This window comes from Oncorhynchus keta, chromosome 7 (genome assembly GCF_023373465.1).
Source record: "Oncorhynchus keta strain PuntledgeMale-10-30-2019 chromosome 7, Oket_V2, whole genome shotgun sequence".
NCBI classification, from domain to species: Eukaryota; Metazoa; Chordata; class Actinopteri; order Salmoniformes; family Salmonidae; genus Oncorhynchus; species Oncorhynchus keta.
In genome coordinates, this window is record NC_068427.1 from 45,511,271 (window position 1) to 45,531,864 (window position 20,594).

Consider the following 20,594-nt stretch of genomic DNA (forward strand, 5'->3'; position numbering starts at 1 on the left):
GTCCCAACCTTCGCTCTCTCTCCCCCGCTACTCTCTCCTCTTCCATCCTATCATCTCTTCCCTCCGCTCAAACCTTCTCCAACCTATCTCCTGATTCTGCCTCCTCAACCCTCCTCTCCTCCCTCTCTGCATCCTTTGACTCTCTATGTCCCCTATCCTCCAGGCCGGCTCGGTCCTCCCCTCCCGCTCCGTGGCTCGATGACTCATTGCGAGCTCACAGAACAGGGCTCCGGGCAGCCGAGTGGAAATGGAGGAAAACTCGCCTCCCTGCGGACCTGGCATCCTTTCACTCCCTCCTCTCTACATTTTCCTCCTCTGTCTCTGCTGCTAAAGCCACTTTCTACCACGCTAAATTCCAAGCATCTGCCTCTAACCCTAGGAAGCTCTTTGCCACCTTCTCCTCCCTCCTGAATCCTCCTCCCCCTCCCCCCCCTCCTCCCTCTCTGCAGACGACTTCGTCAACCATTTTGAAAAGAAGGTTGACGACATCCGATCCTCGTTTGCTAAGTCAAACGACACCGCTGGTTCTGCTCACACTGCCCTACCCTGTGCTCTGACCTCTTTCTCCCCTCTCTCTCCAGATGAAATCTCGCGTCTTGTGACGGCCGGCCGCCCAACAACCTGCCCGCTTGACCCTATCCCCTCCCCTCTTCTCCAGACCATTTCTGGAGACCTTCTCCCTTACCTCACCTCGCTCATCAACTCATCACTGACCGCTGGCTACGTCCCTTCCGTCTTCAAGAGAGCGAGAGTTGCACCCCTTCTGAAAAAACCTACACTCGATCCCTCCGATGTCAACAATTACAGACCAGTATCCCTTCTTTCTTTTCTCTCCAAAACTCTTGAACGTGCCGTCCTTGGCCAGCTCTCCCGCTATCTCTCTCTGAATGACCTTCTTGATCCAAATCAGTCAGGTTTCAAGACTAGTCATTCAATTGAGACTGCTCTCCTCTGTATCACGGAGGCGCTCCGCACTGCTAAAGCTAACTCTCTCTCCTCTGCTCTCATCCTTCTAGATCTATCGGCTGCCTTCGATACTGTGAACCATCAGATCCTCCTCTCCACCCTCTCCGAGTTGGGCATCTCCAGCGCGGCCCACGCTTGGATTGCGTCCTACCTGACAGGTCGCTCCTACCAGGTGGCGTGGCGAGAATCTGTCTCCTCACCACGCGCTCTCACCACTGGTGTCCCCCAGGGCTCTGTTCTAGGCCCTCTCCTATTCTCGCTATACACCAAGTCACTTGGCTCTGTCATAACCTCACATGGTCTCTCCTATCATTGCTATGCAGACGACACACAACTAATCTTCTCCTTTCCCCCTTCTGATGACCAGGTGGCGAATCGCATCTCTGCATGTCTGGCAGACATATCAGTGTGGATGACGGATCACCACCTCAAGCTGAACCTCGGCAAGACGGAGCTGCTCTTCCTCCCGGGGAAGGACTGCCCGTTCCATGAACTCGCCATCCGTAGGCAAGACCATGGTGCTTGCCTACGGAGCTGTGAGGGGAACGGCACCTCAGTACCTCCAGGCTCTGATCAGGCCCTACACCCAAACAAGGGCACTGCGTTCATCCACCTCTGGCCTGCTCGCCTCCCTACCACTGAGGAAGTACAGCTCCCGCTCAGCCCAGTCAAAACTGTTCGCTGCTCTGGCCCCGCAATGGTGGAACAAACTCCCTCACGACGCCAGGACAGCGGAGTCAATCACCACCTTCCGGAGACACCTGAAACCCCACCTCTTTAAGGAATACCTAGGATAGGATAAGTATTCCCTCCCCCCTTTAAGATTTAGATGCACTATTGTAAAGTGACTGTTCCACTGGATGTCATAAGGTGAATGCACCAATTTGTAAGTCGCTCTGGATAAGAGCGTCTGCTAAATGACTTAAATGTAATGTAAATGTAAATGTCATGCCTTCTCATCAATTTCCTTACTGTCAGCTTTCCTACACGAGCCAGCTGACATGTGGCAAGCTGTCATGTCTCCTGAGGTTGTGGATTATGGTCCAAACTGAGAACTGACATCACAAACCAGTCTTACAAAGATATCACGATTCCCATTTTGAAAATACTTTGAGTGACTAAAACATAATACATAGTGACACAACACCTTTTAACAAGTGCAGTGAAGTTGAAATGTTCAGTACGGCGTGATATCAGATGACGTCCAATTCTATCTCAATGGTGTATTGTGTAAGTAGTTGAGGGTAAAATGCAAGAATATGCAAGAATATGCAATTATGTACCACTTTATAATGTTCAGTAAAAAAAAACATTTGTAAGACATTTACATTTTGATCACTATTTATTATTAGTTCCACATTTGCTGAATGTTAATCACCTGGGTATTATGACATTTATAAATAACTACTATATGCAGTAATGATTAAACACAACAGTTGCAGGAGACCACAGTAGACACTTCAACCTCAACATACTGGTTATGAACACTGCCATTACTCTCACTACCACTACTCTCACTACATCACTGCTGCCAGGTCAGGGGTCACACCAGAGCAGCTCTCTCAGAAGCTGTTTAGTGTGAATGAATATAGTGATTGGGTAACACACTAAATAATTAAGAATGGATAAGTATATAGTTTATTCTTAATTGATGTATCATCACTCCTGCATTTGATTTAGCAAGCTAGTTCATCACAAAATCATAAACAACTTTTATAGTCTGTAATAAGGATTTATGAGATCATTTATAAGATGTATAATAAATGTCCTTATAAACCATTTAATAATCATTAGTAAAGTAGTTTTCAGTCCCTAATCTGAAGTGAGGACTATTCGAACTTTCTTAATACTTTATAAATGTTTTCAACAGAGACCAGTGCAATTTCTCACAAAAATATGGACGTTACAGCAGTTACCCGATGATCCTTACATTCTCAAAATGACCCAGAACATATATATCAATGGTTAAACAATAAGCACACAACACAGAGGATGTTAATTAAAGGAAATATATTGCATTTTTCATTGAAAAACAGTCACATTGTTATGGTAGTGTGCTGAAGTAGTAACATGTTATGTCTGAAAATGCTAACATTCTTGTCTGTCGGCAGTGACTTTCAAAACCAAAGTGTGGATTGCAGTCACTCATTAGAGCCGTTCATAGACTGCTTACAGGGTAATAGAACCAATATCTAAATACATCATTTAACTGAACATTACGTTTAAAGGGTTACCACCTTTAATACACTACAAGTAAAGGTGTCCACATACTTATGACTTCTTCAAATGGGGGGACTAGATACATCAGTTGTTTTCATATCTAAACGGTCAAACAGATACGTATGAATGTAACAAACATGACTATAAATCTATAAATCTATAAATCTGAGTTAGTTTAGCATGGTCCGGTGCCCAGTGTGAACAGAGTATTTTGATTTTAGACCATACCATTGGTCCTTAAGTGAAATATCCACCCACCCGGGGACTCTAGGCCATGCAAAAGGAACTCCCCCATTTATTAAGCTGTGTTGTGATGATGCCATGTGTTGAGCTCATTCATTAAGCCATTTGAAAATGTAATCATGCTTTGCTGATGGTTGCAATTCACTGGAATTTAATGGCATTTGATGTTCAGTGTTGTTACCAGCATTTACAGTGGATCCAATGGAAAGTTTGCAAAAATTGAAAGGATCTGGAAGTGCTAAGTTGGTCATCCCTACCGTCTCTCATCTGACGGACTGACTAAACACACATGGTTTGTAAACACACGGTCAACAGCCCTGCGCTCCCCACAGCAACTCACCAAACCTCCCCCACTTCTCCTTTACCCAAATCCAGATAGCTGATGTTCTGAAAGAGCTGCAAAATCTGGACCCCTACAAATCAACCGGGCGAGATCTTCGGAGGGGAGATCTTCGTAGGCTATACTCGGCCTTGTCTCAGAGTAGTTACACCCTTTACAACCACTGTGATTATTATTATTTGACCCTGCTGGTCATTTATGAACATTTGAACATCTTGGCCATGTTCTGTTATAATCTCCACCCGGCACAGACAGAAGAGGACTGGCCACCCCTCATAGCCTGGGTCCTCTCTAGGTTTCTTCCTAGGTTTTTGCCTTTCTAGGGAGTTTTTCCTAGCCACCGTGCTTCAACACCTGCATTGCTTGCTGTTTGGGGTTTTAGGCTGGGTTTCTGTACATCACTTTGAGATATCAGCTGATGGACGAAGGGCTATGTAAATTAATTTGATTTGATTTGATATTTTCTCTTCATACATTTTGCTTCTTAGTGTACGATATTCCTTTCCTAATTCTCTCAATAACTTTATGGAAAAATGGATTGGAAATAGGTGTCTCCATAATGACAATCTAAATAGCCTACCTACAACTGGTAAAAGATGACACCACGTGTGTGCATGATGCACTGTCACCATGACTCACCATGACTTCAGTGCGCTCTCAACATACACACACACACACACACACACACACACACACACACACACACACACACACACACACACACACACACACACACACACACACACACACACACACACACACACACACGCACATCCCCCTCCGGCCCACCCCACCCCACCACTCCCTCACCCAGTAACAACCTGCACACTGCTTGGTAGTCAAAAGCTACAGGTCACAGTGAAATATATATATATATTTTAACATATAAAAATATGTGTAAAGACAAATACCATGGTGGCCGCAATATTTATTTAAATTGACAATTCTCAAAATGATCTAGAACATATCAATGGTTAAAGTATAAACACAAAACAACACAGAGGATGTTAAATGAAACATTTTATTCTGAAACAGTCACACTGTAGTGTGCTGAAGGAAGTCGTGTTTATGGTCAGCAAAATGACTTTACTAATGAGTAGTAAACGGTTTATAATTACATTTATTGAACATCTTATGAACGTATGAATCATTACTACAAACTATAACAGTTGTTTATAAATGTGTGAATAACTAGCTTACTAAAGCAAATGGGAATAATGATAAATGAATGATGAATGAACTATTTACTAATCCAATATAAATTGTTTATTACAAAGTGTTATTATAAAGTGTTACTAATCTCTATATTCATTCAGAGTAAACAGCATTTGAGAGCTGCTCTGGTGTGACCCCTGACCTGGCAGCAGTAATGTAGTGAGAGGAGTGGTAGTGAGAGTAGTGGTAGTGAGAGGAGCGGTTTTGAGAGAAGTGGTAGTGAGAGTAGTGGTAGTGAGAGGAGTGGTTTTGAGAGAAGTGGTAGTGAGAGGAGTGGTAGTGTTCATACCCAGTATGTTGAAATTGAAGTGTCTGCTGTGGTCTCCTGTACTGTTGTGTTTAATAATTTATACAAATAGTAGTCATTTATAAACATGAGAAAACCTAGCTGGCTAACATTTAACAAATGTGGAAGTAATGAGTAATTTGGTGAACAAACTGTAAATGCCTGATTACTGAATGTTGTTAAAAATTGTTACCCATAATTGCATATTCTTGCATTTGACCGTCAACTATTACAATACACCATTGGGTGAGACCTGGAAGTTATGTGATATCATCTAGGATCATGCAACTTTTGTACACTTGTTCAAGGCATTGTGTCCCAATTTATGCCACTAGAGGGTGATGTTAAACAACATACGGTATGATACATGACATCCTCAAAATGTACTTTTAGAATTATTACGTACAGTTTATCCTTAAATAACATTGAACAACCACAGACATTGGTATTTGGAATATACAACCCGAAATGACTACAATGTATTTATAAAACAAGTTGAATCGTTTTTATGCCTTATCCAAGTCACTCCAAGTCAATCCACCCAAATCATTCTGTATAAACACTTAGGCGAATTCTGCACGGAGCCTTCACCGTGCACTGCCACTTTAAGAGCGCATGCGCAGTAAGGAAGGATAAAGTAAAGAGAGCTCATTCAGCTCTTTGGGGAGGAGCTCTTGGGTGGCGCGACAGTTTGATTGTGTGTGCTGTGCTACAGAAGTTTTGTTTGTTTTCACCTTGTGTAGTTTATAAAGTATTTAACTCAATCATCGGTCTAATTGCTCTAGGTCGTGGTTGTTTTCGTTTGGGACCGCGCCCGTTATGGATCGCATGGATTAGTAGCAAAAGTAATAGCGAAGCTTTTAACATACAAACCAACAAACCATCGGACAGTCAGACAGTACACCGGCATGCTTGATGACCACAGCTAAGATCTCTCTTGTTCTCTTTCTCTTTTCCCTCTATCGTTCCAGTGCTTTACCCTGTAACAGACTCTCTGTTTTTCCAATGCTCTTCCCATTGATGTTCATTAGAGCTGGACTATTATTTCCCTGCCAGAAGTATTTGGGTGGACATTTTAGTTAAAAGGGAGGTTGCATGCAACTTAAGCATTGTTATGTGAACTGTATTGAGGTGTACTAATGACATGTGGCCGAGAAGATTGTGGACATTTTTAAGGCCTTTGTTGTGTCTATGAACACCCCCCACATGCATACCCTCTGCACTCCTCCACTATGAACACCCCCCACATGCATACCCTCTGCACTCCTCCACTATGAACACCCTCCACATGCATACCCACTGCACTCCTCCACTATGAACACCCTCCACATGCATACCCTCTGCACTCCTCCACTATGAACACCCTCCACATGCATACCCACTGCACTCCTCCACTATGAACACCCTCCACATGCATACCCTCTGCACTCCTCCACTATGAACACCCTCCACATTCATACCCTCTGCACTCCTCCACTATGAACACCCCCCACATTCATACCCTCTGCACTCCTCCACTATGAACGCCTCCCACATTCATACCCTCTGCACTCCTCCACTATGAACGCCCCCCACATTCATACCCTCTGCACTCCTCCACTATGAACACCCCCCACATTCATACCCTCTGCACTCCTCCACTATGAACGCCCCCCACATTCATACCCTCTGCACTCCTCCACTATGAACGCCCCCCACATTCATACCCTCTGCACTCCTCCACTATGAACACCCCCCACATTCATACCCTCTGCACTCCTCCACTATGAACGCCCTCCACATGCATACCCTCTGCACTCCTCCACTATGAACACCCTCCACATTCATACCCTCTGCACTCCTCGACTATGAACACCCTCCACATTCATACCCACTGCACTCCTCCACTATGAACGCCCCCCACATTCATACCCTCTGCACTCCTCCACTATGAACACCCCCCACATTCATACCCTCTGCACTCCTCCACTATGAACACCCTCCACATTCATACCCTCTGCACTCCTCCACTATGAACACCTTCCACATTCATACCCTCTGCACTCCTCCACTATGAACACCCTCCACATTCATACCCTCTGCACTCCTCCACTATGAACACCCTCCACATTCATACCCTCTGCACTCCTCCACTATGAACGCCCTCCACATGCATACCCTCTGCACTCCTCCACTATGAACACCCTCCACATTCATACCCTCTGCACTCCTCCACTATGAACGCCCTCCACATGCATACCCTCTGCACTCCTCCACTATGAACACCCTCCACATTCATACCCTCTGCACTCCTCCACTATGAACACCCTCCACATGCATACCCTCTGCACTCCTCCACTATGAACGCCCTCCACATGCATACCCTCTGCACTCCTCCACTATGAACACCCCCCACATTCATACCCTCTGCACTCCTCCACTATGAACACCCTCCACATTCATACCCTCTACACTCCTCCACTATGAACACCCTCCACATTCATACCCTCTGCACTCCTCCACTATGAACACCCTCCACATTCATACCCTCTGCACTCCTCCACTATGAACACCCTCCACATTCATACCCTCTGCACTCCTCCACTATGAACACCCTCCACATTCATACCCTCTGCACTCCTCCACTATGAACACCCTCCACATTCATACCCTCTGCACTCCTCCACTATGAACACCCTCCACATGCATACCCTCTGCACTCCTCCACTATGAACACCCCCCACATTCATACCCTCTGCACTCCTCCACTATGAACACCCTCCACATTCATACCCTCTGCACTCCTCCACTATGAACACCCTCCACATGCATACCCTCTGCACTCCTCCACTATGAACACCCCCCACATTCATACCCTCTGCACTCCTCCACTATGAACACCCTCCACATTCATACCCTCTACACTCCTCCACTATGAACACCCTCCACATGCATACCCTCTGCACTCCTCCACTATGAACACCCTCCACATGCATACCCTCTGCACTCCTCCACTATGAACACCCTCCACATGCATACCCTCTGCACTCCTCCACTATGAACACCCTCCACATTCATACCCTCTACACTCCTCCACTATGAACACCCTCCACATGCATACCCTCTGCACTCCTCCACTATGAACACCCCCCACATTCATACCCTCTGCACTCCTCCACTATGAACACCCTCCACATTCATACCCTCTACACTCCTCCACTATGAACACCCCCCACATTCATACCCTCTGCACTCCTCCACTATGAACACCCTCCACATTCATACCCTCTGCACTCCTCCACTATGAACACCCTCCACATTCATACCCTCTGCACTCCTCCACTATGAACACCCCCACATTCATACCCTCTGCACTCCTCCACTATGAACACCCTCCACATTCATACCCCTCTGCACTCCTCCACTATGAACACCCTCCACATTCATACCCTCTGCACTCCTCCACTATGAACACCCCCACATTCATACCCTCTGCACTCCTCCACTATGAACACCCCCACATTCATACCCTCTACACTCCTCCACTATGAACACCCCCACATTCATACCCTCTACACTCCTCCACTATGAACACCCCCACATTCATACCCTCTGCACTCCTCCACTATGAACACCCCCACATTCATACCCTCTGCACTCCTCCACTATGAACACCCCCACATTCATACCCTCTGCACTCCTCCACTATGAACACCCCCACATTCATACCCTCTGCACTCCTCCACTATGAACACCCCCACATTCATACCCTCTGCACTCCTCCACTATGAACACCCCCACATTCATACCCTCTGCACTCCTCCACTATGAACACCCCCCACATTCATACCCTCTGCACTCCTCCACTATGAACACCCTCCACATTCATACCCTCTGCACTCCTCCACTATGAACACCCCCCACATTCATACCCTCTGCACTCCTCCACTATGAACACCCCCACATTCATACCCTCTACACTCCTCCACTATGAACACCCTCCACATTCATACCCTCTGCACTCCTCCACTATGAACACCCTCCACATTCATACCCTCTGCACTCCTCCACTATGAACACCCCCCACATTCATACCCTCTGCACTCCTCCACTATGAACACCCCCCACATTCATACCCTCTGCACTCCTCCACTATGAACACCCCCCACATTCATACCCTCTACACTCCTCCACTATGAACACCCCCCACATTCATACCCTCTGCACTCCTCCACTATGAACACCCTCCACATTCATACCCTCTGCACTCCTCCACTGGACGATAATACATATTATTGCAAATCCTCTGTTGATGACTGGGTTCTTTCTTGTATGAAGTTGCTGTTAAATTGCTCTGCCATTATTAGTATTATTATTAATGTATGAGGTATTCTTGCTGTTCTGTGATGTGGGTTTTATATGGTGTGTATTCTTTTTTTCTCTCCACTGGCTATCTGGTAAACAGGCTACACTCTAGGCAGTCTCTTCTGCTGATGTGTGTGAGTCTGGTAGTGGTACTCTCTCTATTCTACTCTTTTCCTTTCGCCATGGTTAATACCTGCCTGGTGCCGAAACAAAATCATTCTTTACCCCTCTCTACATGTATCTATGACGAGAACCTGCAGCGTAGTAATGTCAACATATTGTTACATGAAAGAAGCAATAACAACAACAAATAGTATAACATAACTATGTCAAAGTAGGGAATAAAAACATAGGAACTATGAACACCTTAACTTCAGAGTTAAAATAAGTTTAGCTGTCACTTTGAACCATGGATAAAAGAAAGCATAAATTATTGGATTAATTGCGGAATTAACAAGTGGAAAAAGCTGATAATGAATGATGAAGCATTAACTATTTAAATACAATTTAATTGGAATCCAACAAATGAGATAGTTGGGAACAACAATAGCTACAGTTTTTGCTGCTTTTCTCTCAGACTTATTTGCCTGTACAGTTTGAGACACATTGGCAGCCTCTTTTGAAAATCAAATTTATTTATATAGCCCTTCGTACATCAGCTGATATCTCAAAGTGCTGTACAGAAACCCAGCCTAAAACCCCAAACAGCAAGCAATGCAGGTGTAGAAGCACGGTGGCTAGGAAGAACTCCCTAGAAAGGCCAAAACATAGCCTGGTTCCTCTCTAGGTTTCTTCCTATGTGGGGTGGCCAGTCCTCTTCTGGCTGTGCCGGGTGGAGATTATAACAGAACATGGCCAAGATGTTAAAATGTTCAGAAATGACCATCATGGTCGACTAATAAGCAGCAGCAGCACGGCCAGGTGGACTGCGGACAGCAAGGAGTCATCATGTCAGGTAGTCCTGGGGCATGGTCCGAGGGCTCAGGTCCTCCGAGAGAGAGAAAGAAAGAGAGAAGGAGAGAATGAGAGAACACACACTTAAATTCACACAGGACACCGAATAGGACAGGAGAAGTACTCCAGATATAACAAACTGACCCTAGCCCCCCGACACAAACTACTGCAGCATAAATACTGGAGGCTGAGACAGGAGGGGTCAGGAGACACTGTGGCCCCATCCGAGGACACCCCCGGACAGGGCCAAACAGGAAGGATATAACCCCACCCGCTTTGCCAAAGCACAGCCCCCACACCACTAGAGGGATATCTTCAACCACCAACTTACCATCCTGAGACAAGGCTGAGTATAGCCCACAAAGATCTCCGCCATGGCACAACCCAAGGGGGGGCGCCAACCCAGACAGGATGACCACATCAGTGAATCAACCCACTCAGGTGACGCACCCCTTCCAGGGACACCATGAGAGAGCCCCAGTAAGCCAGTGACTCAGCCCCTGTAATAGGGTTAGGCAGAGAATCCCAGTGGAAAGAGGGGAACGGGCCAGGCAGAGACAGCAAGGGCGTTTCTTTGCTCCAGAGCCTTTCCGTTCACCTTCCCACTCCTGGGCCAGACTACACTCAATCATATGACCCACTGAAGAGATGAGTCTTCAGTAAAGACTTAAAGGTTGAGACCGAGTTTGCGTCTCTGACATGGGTAGGCAGACCGTTCCATAAAAATGGAGCTCTATAGGAGAAAGCCCTGCCTCCAGCTGTTTGCTTAGAAATTCTAGGGACAATTAGGAGGCCTGCGTCTTGTGACCGTAGCGTACGTGTAGGTATGTACGGCAGGACCAAATCAGAGAGATAGGTAGGAGCAAGCCCATCTAATGCTTTGTAGGTTAGCAGTAAAACCTTGAAATCAGCCCTCGCTTTGACAGGAAGCCAGTGTAGAGAGGCTAGCACTGGAGTAAGATGATCAAATTTTGGGGTTCTAGTCAGGATTCTATCAGCCGTATTTAGCACCAACTGAAGTTTATTTAGTGCTTTATCCGGGTAGCCGAAAGGTAGAGCATTGCAGTAGTCTAACCTAGAAGTGACAAAAGCATGGATTAATTTTTCTGCATTTTTGGATCATTTTTGCAATGTTACGTAGATGGAAAAAAGCTGTCCTTGAAATGGTCTTGATATGTTCTTCAAAAGAGAGATCAGGGTCCAGAGTAACGCCGAGGTCCTTCACAGTTTTATTTGAGACGACTGTACAACCATTAAGATTAATTGTCAGATTCAACAGAAGATCTCTTTATTTCTTGGGACCTAGAACAATCATCTCTGTTTTGTCCGAGTTTAAAAGTAGAAAGTTTGCAGCCAACCACTTCCTTATGTCTGAAACACATGCTTCTTGCAAGGGCAATTTTGGGGCTTCCCCATGTTTCATTGAAATTTACAGCTGTGTGTCATCCGCATAGCAGTGAAAGTTAACATTATGTTTTCGAATAACATCCCCAAGAGGTAAAATATATAGTGAAAACAATAGTGGGCCTAAAACGGAACCTTGAGGAACACCGAAATTTACAGTTGATTTGTCAGAGGACAAACCATTCACAGAGACAAACTGATATCTTTCCGACAGATAAGATCTAAACCAGGCCAGAACTTGTCCGTGTAGACCAATTTGGGTTTCCAATCTCTCCAAAAGAATGTGGTGATCGATGGTATCAAAAGCAGCACTAAGGTCTAGGAGCATGAGGACAGATGCAGAGCCTCGGTCCGATGCCATTAAAATGTAATTTACCACCTTTACAAGTGCCATCTCAGTGCTATGATGGGGTCTAAATCCAGACTGAAGCATTTCGTATACATTGTTTGTCTTCAGGAAGGCAGTAAGTTGCTGCGCAACAGCCTTTTCTAAAAATGTTGAGAGGAATTGAAGATTCGATATAGGCCGATTAGTTTTTAATATTTTCTGGGTCAAGGTTTGGCTTTTTCAAGAGAGGCTTTATTACTGCCACTTTTAGTGAGTTTGGTACACATCCGGTGGATAGAGAGCCGTTTATTGTGTTCAACATAGGAGCGCCGAGCACAGGAAGCAGCTCTTTCAGTAGTTTAGTTGGAATAGGGTCCAGTATGCAGCTTGAAGGTTTAGAGGCCATGATTATTTTCATCATTGTGTCAAGAAATATAGTACCAAAACACTTGAGCGTCTCTCTTGATCCTAGGTCCTGGGAGAGTTGTGCAGACTCAGGACAACTGAGCTTTGAAGGAATACGCAGATTTAAAGAGGAGTCCGTCATTTGCTTTCTAATAATCATAATATTTTCCTCAAAGAAGTTCATGAATTTATCACTGCTAAAATCAAAGTCATCTTCTCTTGGGGAATGCTGCTTTTTAGTTAGCTTTGCGACAGTATCAAAAAGGAATTTTGGATTGTTCTTATTTTCCTCAATTAAGTTAGAAAAATAGGATGATCGAGCAGCAGTAAGGGCTCTTCGGTACTGCACAGTACTGTCTTTCCAAGCTAGTCGGAAGACTTCCAGTTTTGTGTGGCGCCATTTCCGTTCCAATTTTCTGGCCTGTGATCTGGCCATCACAAAGATTTTAATATAAAGTGTTATAATAATAGAGCACGGGACAACCATTGTAAATACAAGGTCAATTATATTCAAACCGGTCCTGGGTACCTGTACAATTACAAATGTTTTTAGAATAGCAGCATCATTATGCCACGAGGTCACAAGATGTCTCTTCACAGTCCCCAAGTCCAGAACAGACTATGGGAGGCACACAGTACTACATAGAGACATGACCACATGGAACTCTATTCCACATCAAGTAACTGATGCAAGCAGTAGAATTAGATTTAAAAAACAGATGAACAAAAGCACCTTATGGAACAGCAACACAAACATTGGCACAGACACATGCATACACACACACATACATACGATAACATACGCACTATACATACACATGGATTTAGTACTGTAGATATGTGGTGGCGTAGGGGCCTGAGTGGGCACAGTGCGTTATGAAATCTGTGAATGTATTGTTATGTTTGAAATTGTATAAACTGCGTTAATTTTGCTGTACCCCAGAAAGAGTGCAGCATCTAATGGGGATCCATAATAAACACATACAAATATATGAAACAATACAAGGTAATGGATATACAACACATCATTCTTGTTGTTGTTATTTTAGAGTGGTACAATAAGGGATCACACACAGCAACATGAAATAAAACACACAGATATTTCCCAAAATCTCGAAGATGGTTCCATTAATGCTATCGTCGTTACTCGTATCACAATCAGTCCCACCAGGAGATCTGCCACAGCCAGAGAGAGGATGAGCAGGTTGGTTGGAGTGTGGAGCTGCTTGAAGTGAGAGATGGAGATGATCACCAGTATGTTCAAAAATACTGTAACTGCTGAAATCAATGAGAAGAAGATGTAAAGCCATATCAATTAAGCACATGTTATAACAATGTGGCACACAACGATTGGTTGATGCATGCAACGTCTGAGAAGTGAAACGTGACCTTTCTCTCCAGCCACCAGTGTTGGTTGACCAATGCATATGAGAAGTATAGAGAGCAGACCAGACTGTGAATACGTCTATGAGTTTGGCTATCACAGACGCGATAAATGGCAAATATCAGACGTGCGCCTTCTAACCATTTGGATGGACACCAACTGACATTACATTCTCCAAATAGCCTTTCTCCGCTCGCTTGAGAACTAAATACTGAAACAAGTTGATCGGAGCATGGAAACACTGCGCCCTTTGGGGAAATATTTTCAGAAAAGTAGTGCATATTTTACTTGAAAAGTTCACTTTAAAACACTGCCTTGCAAAAGTATTCATCCACCGTGGCGTTTTTCCTATTTTGGTGCATTACAACCTGTCATTTAAATGTATTTTAATTTGGATTTCATGTAATTGACATACACAAAATAGTCCAAATTGATGAAGTGAAATTTAGAAAATAACTTGTTTCAAAGAATTCCCCTAAATAATATCTGGTGCAACCATTTACCTTTAGAAGTCACATAATTAGTTAAATAAAGTCCACTTGTGTGCAATTTTTAAGTGTCACATGATCTGTCACACGATCTCAGTATATATACACACCTGTTCTGAAATGTCTCAGAGTCTGCAACACCACTAAGCAAGAGGCGCCATGAAGACCAAGGAGCTCTCCAAACAGGTCAGGGACAAAGTTGTGGAGAAGGTCAGATCAGGGTTGGGTTATAAAAAAATATACGAAACTTTGAACATCCCACGGAGCACCATTAAATCCATTATTACTAAAGAATGGATAGAATATGGCACCACAACAAACCTGCCAAAAGCGAGCCGCCCACCAAAACTCAAGGACCAGGCAAGGAAGGCATTAATCAGGAGGGCAACAGGGAGACCAAAGATAATCCTGGAGAAGCTGCAAAGCTCCACAGTGGAGATTGGAGAATCTGTCCATAGGACCATTTTAAGTCGTACACTCCACAGAGCTGTGCTTTACGGAAGAGTGACCAGAAAAGGCCATGTCTTAAAGACAAAAATAAGCAAACACATTTGGTGTTCGCCTAACGGCATGTGGGAGACTCCCCAAAGACGTGGAGGGAGGTACTCTGGCGCAAAAGCAACACCTCTCATCACCCAGAGAACGCCATCCCCACAGTAAAGCACGGTGGTGTCAGCATCATGCTGTGGGGATGTTTTTAATCGGCACAGACTGGTTAGCTTGTCAGAATTGAGGGAATTATGGATGGCACTAAATACAGGGACATTCTTGAGGGAAACCTGTTTGTCTTTCATTTAAGCTGGGGCGGAGGTTTACTCTCAAGTTTTCTGTTTTTTGTCTTATTTCTTGTTTGTTTCACAATAAAAAATGTTTTGCATCTTCAAAGTAGTAGAATTCCACTTGGTTTGCTGAGCTAGTAACCTATAGCCCCTCATAGGCCAACATCACATTTCAGGGAAAAGTCCAGAATGAAACTGACATTAAATGTGGAGCAGAAGATGTCTGACCATGATCACAATTCATAACTTCCAATTGAATTAATTGAACAAGGCCATTAATAACAGCCTAATAACACAAGGCTACAACAATAAACTGAAGTTATGGGCTATTCATTAAATCGGTTTTTCCAGCTCCAAGTAGGCTACACAAGTGGCACAAATGAATTTGCAATGACTCCAGCACTGGGGTGGAAAAAGTACCCAATTGTCATACTTGAGTAAAAGTAATAGAAAATAACCCAGTAAAATACTACATAAGTAAAAGTATAAAAGTATTTGGTTTTAAACTCAAGTATCAAAAGTAAATGTAATTGATAAATATATACTTAGTATCATTTACAAACGAAGCATGTGTGTTCAGTGAGTCTGCCAGATCAGAGACAGTAGGGACGACCAGGGATGTTTTCTTGATAAGTGCATGAATTGGACCATTTTCCTCTCCTGCTAAGCATTACAAATGTAATGACCACTTGTGGGTGACAGGGAAAATGTATGGAGTGAAATCTACATTCTTTTGTTTAGGAATGCAGTGAAGTAAAAGTAGTCCAAAATACCCCCCAAAATGACTTAAGTATTTTTACTAAAGTACTTTACACAACTGCTCCAGCAATATCATCATTTCAACATATTTATTGTATCAAATGGAAGGATACAGTAGCCTACAATGGCATGTAAATTAATTGCCTATTTGATGGCCAACAGATTCAATTATACAACAGGTGGGTCTAATCATGGATGCTGAGTGATTAAACCCGCATCCTAGCCAGTGTTAATTCCAAGTTTCTACCAGCTAAGCTATGACATTGAAATGCCTATTTACCCTGTTCTATCTCGCTGCACAATCCACTCTCATCAGCCCAGCCAGGCAATTTATAAACTGAATCTCCACTCTAAAAAGTATGTATCTGACATGTCTTTTAGGCATTTGGTTTTAAACAGAGGAGATTTGTATCAACCTCGCTGTCTGTCTCCCCGACATTTGTTTAGGTATTCCAATTCGATCGGCAGTTGTCCCGCAGTAATGAACGTGTCAGGAGTTGGGACAAGACAGACAGGCAGACTCAGCCAGTCGAAATCATGAATCAGCTGACGTCATTTGTATGGATATATACAAAGAAATGTAAAACTAAACGAAATGCAGCTAGTTTGTGTTTCCAGCATTATTAGCTCATTATTATGGATGTATACAAATAAATGTAAATAGAAAAAGACTTAAACAAACACAAATGTAGCTATTTTGCTGTTATTCTGGCTGCACTGGATGACGTGACTGTAAATCAATCAAATTAAATTGTATTAGTCACATGCGCACAATACAACAGGTGTAGACGTAGACCTTACACTGAAATGCTTACTTATGAGCCCCTAACCAACAATGCAGTTTAAAAAAATACATGGAAGAATAAGAAATAAAAGTAACAAGTAATTAAAGCAGTAATGTAACAATAGCGAGACTATATACAGGGGGGTACCTGCACAGAATCAATATGCAGGGGCACCGGTTAGTTGAGGTAATATGTACATGTAGGTAGAGTTATTAAAGTGAATATGCTCAGATGATAACAACAGAGAGTAGCAGCGGTGTGAAAGAGGGGTGGGGGCAATGCAAATAGTATTGGTAGCCATTTGATTAGGTGTTCAGGGGTCTTGTGGTTTGGGGGTAGAAGCTATTTAGAAGCCTCTTGGACCTAGACCTGGCACTCCAAAACCACTTGCCGTGCTGTAGCAGAGAGAACAGTCAATGACTAGGGTGGCTGGAGTCTGTGGCAATTTTTAGGGCCTTTTTCTGACACCGCCTTGTGTAGAGGTCCTGGATGGCAGGAAGCTTGGCCTCAGTGATATACTGGGCCGTTCGCATTACCCTCTGTAGTGCCTTGCGGTCAGAGGCTGAGCAGTTGCCATACCAGGCAGTGATGCAACCAGTCAGGATGCTCTCGATGGTGCAGCTGTAGATCCTTTTGAGGATCTGAGGACCCATGCTAAATCTTTTCAGTCTCCTGGGGGGGGGGAATAGGTTTTGTCAAGCCCTCTTCAAACTGTGCTTGGACCATGTTAGTTTGTTGGTGATGTGGACACCAAGGAACTTGAAGCTCTCAACCTGCTCCACTACAGCCCTGTTGATGAGAATGGGGGCGTGCTCTGTCCTCCTTTTCCGTAGTCCAAAATCATCTACTTTGTCTGTGCAGTCAAAAAAGTAAAGGTTCCTGGAGGATCCTTTAGGGTTCTTCAAATAACCCCTTTTAATGGATCCTTGAAGAACCTTTTGAACATTTTGTGGTTCATTTTTTAACTACTCCCCTATTATTATTATTATTAGTAGTAGTAATATGCTTAACAATATTATTTATCAGTGTTTATTAGGATTATAGAGTTAAAGCAGAATTTAAAAATCTAAATGAGGTACACTCCCACCAGAACCCCAAGTACAATGGATATACCCTCTGGCATGTTGATGTTCTCCGTTTCCATAGACAGAATGATTTTGATAGAACAGGTTTCATGTTATATACCTCAGAGGTGTAGGGAGGATGAAGTCTGTGAATTCAACAAATAGAAATGATACAGATGATTAACATAAAACACCTCAGAGCTAATTTATCTACAGCATCCAGTACTTTGTTGCTGCTAAATCAGTTCTAGCATGTTAATATGTTTTATGGATAAAGGGTTGGAAATGGGTGTCTCCATAATGACCATCTAAATAGCCTACCTACAACTGGTAAAAGATGACACCACGTGTGTGCATAATGCTCTGCCGTAACTCAGCAGCAGTGCTCTCTCACCCAGTGCTGTCAACACACACACACACACAGCCCTCAGGCCCTCCCCCTCCATACTCCTAAACACACACTCACTCACTCACTCACTCACTCACTCACTCACTCACTCACTCACTCACTCACTCACTCACTCACTCACAGCCTGCACACTGCCTGATAGTCAGCAGCAGCAGGTCACAGGGAAATATATACAAAATATAAAAATAAACACAAATGCCATGGCATTGACCAATACATTTTCACCCGCGACATTGTTTTCAAAGTAGCCTAATTTTACAGGAAACCCAAGGACATGGCAACCCCGATAGATGACCGCAGTATGAGTCACAATACCCATAAAACTAATGGTCAAACAAGGAAATTGTTCTAATCCTTTTTCCACCCTTCATTTGTCCCATACAGGATTTTAGAAACACTTAAAATAAGAATGGTGTTTCGTGTAGGCTTACCCTAATGTTACGTTTTGATAACCGTGTACATCTCTCTAGGACAAGGTGACTTTAATCAATATATTCACCTGTATTTACCCAACAAAAAGGAAACGCTAATTAGTTGCTAATGTGGCTATCATTATGAACTAAAAATGTCATTATGATCTAGACAAGATTGATGAATCGAGGCAAAGGTAAAAATCTCTAGATTAACTATCTAATGTTAGCTACATTTTGTAATTAATAAATTGGGAAGATTTCTGTAAATTGATAATAAACACACAACAACACAGAGGATGTTAAAGGAAATATACTGAACATTTTATTCCGAAACAGTCACACTGTTTTAGTAGTGTGCTGAAGAAAGTAATGAGTTTAGGGTGTGCAAATAGACTTTACTAATGATTAGTAAATGGTTTACAATTATATTTATTCAACATTTTGTGAATCATCATTACATACTAGAAAAGTTGTTTATAAATGTGTAAATAACTGGCTTACGAAAACCAATGAGTGAGTAATGATAAATTATGAATAAACTATTTACTAATCCATTACAAATGCTTCATTACAAGGTGATATTATAAAGTGTTATCCAATCTTTATATTAATTCAGAGATCTGCTCTGGAGTGACCCCCGACCTGGCAGCACACTGACAGTGATGTAGTGAGAGTAGTGGTAGTGTTCATACTCAGTATGTTGAAGTTGATGTGTGTGCTGCGCTGTTGTGTTTCGGGTCATTCTACGAAAAAGGATGCTATTCTGTCCCGGCCTTATTCACCAGGAAAACACTTAAAAGTGTGAGCTAATGACATAGTTTGTTTTTGTTTTAATTTGAGTGTTTTATTATTAATAAAAAACATGCCCTGTTAAGAACTCTTATTTTTTATTTTTTTATTTTTTTTATATATATTGACTTTCAATGTAAGACACTTACTATATTGCAAACATTTATATATATATATATATATATATATATATATATATATATATATTGTAGAGCACGGTCAGTACTGGATGTCATAAGGTGAATGCACCAATTTGTAAGTCGCTCTGGATAAGAGCGTCTGCTAAATGACTTAAATGTAAAAATGTTAAATGTACCATCAAATTGGCTTGTCCCTCTGGTCATGGTTTAATGTCATATTTTGAGTTTAAAAATATATTTTTAAATGTCATAATACAAAGGAAAGTATTATAGTTATTTAGTGGACTACTCAAAAAACTAAAATATTACAAATACTTTACAAGTAATAGCTGTAATAATTGTCTCAATTTCATGTCACTAGTGTTAAAATGTATAAAAACCACCACTTTGAAAAAATGTAACATCCTTGCCAAATTCTTCCTTGGTCAAAGGTTCATTGGAGACGGGACTGTTTTGAACAGCACATGGGTAGTGTGCTCTCTCTCTCTTCATATGTTAACAATTTGATGATTAACTTGGTCATTTCATGTGAGGACTTAAGATGTGTCACTGGTGTTTTACAGTTCATAGTAAGGGGAAAGGAAATTGGATGAAAAGTCTTGATAAAATTGCATGATTAATCTTGAAAGCCTAAATAATGCATTCGGAAAGACCCCTTGATTTTTTTCCAAATTTTGTTACGTCCTTGTCAAAAAATGTTTTCCTTAAGTATATTTTAGGAATAACATTTACTTTTGATAATTAAGAATATTTAAAACCAAATACTCAAGTAGGATTTTTACTCAAGTAGGATTTTACTGGGTGATTTTCACTTTTTCTGGAGTCACCTTAATATAAAATATCTTTACTTTTACTCAAGTAAGACAGCTGGGTACATTT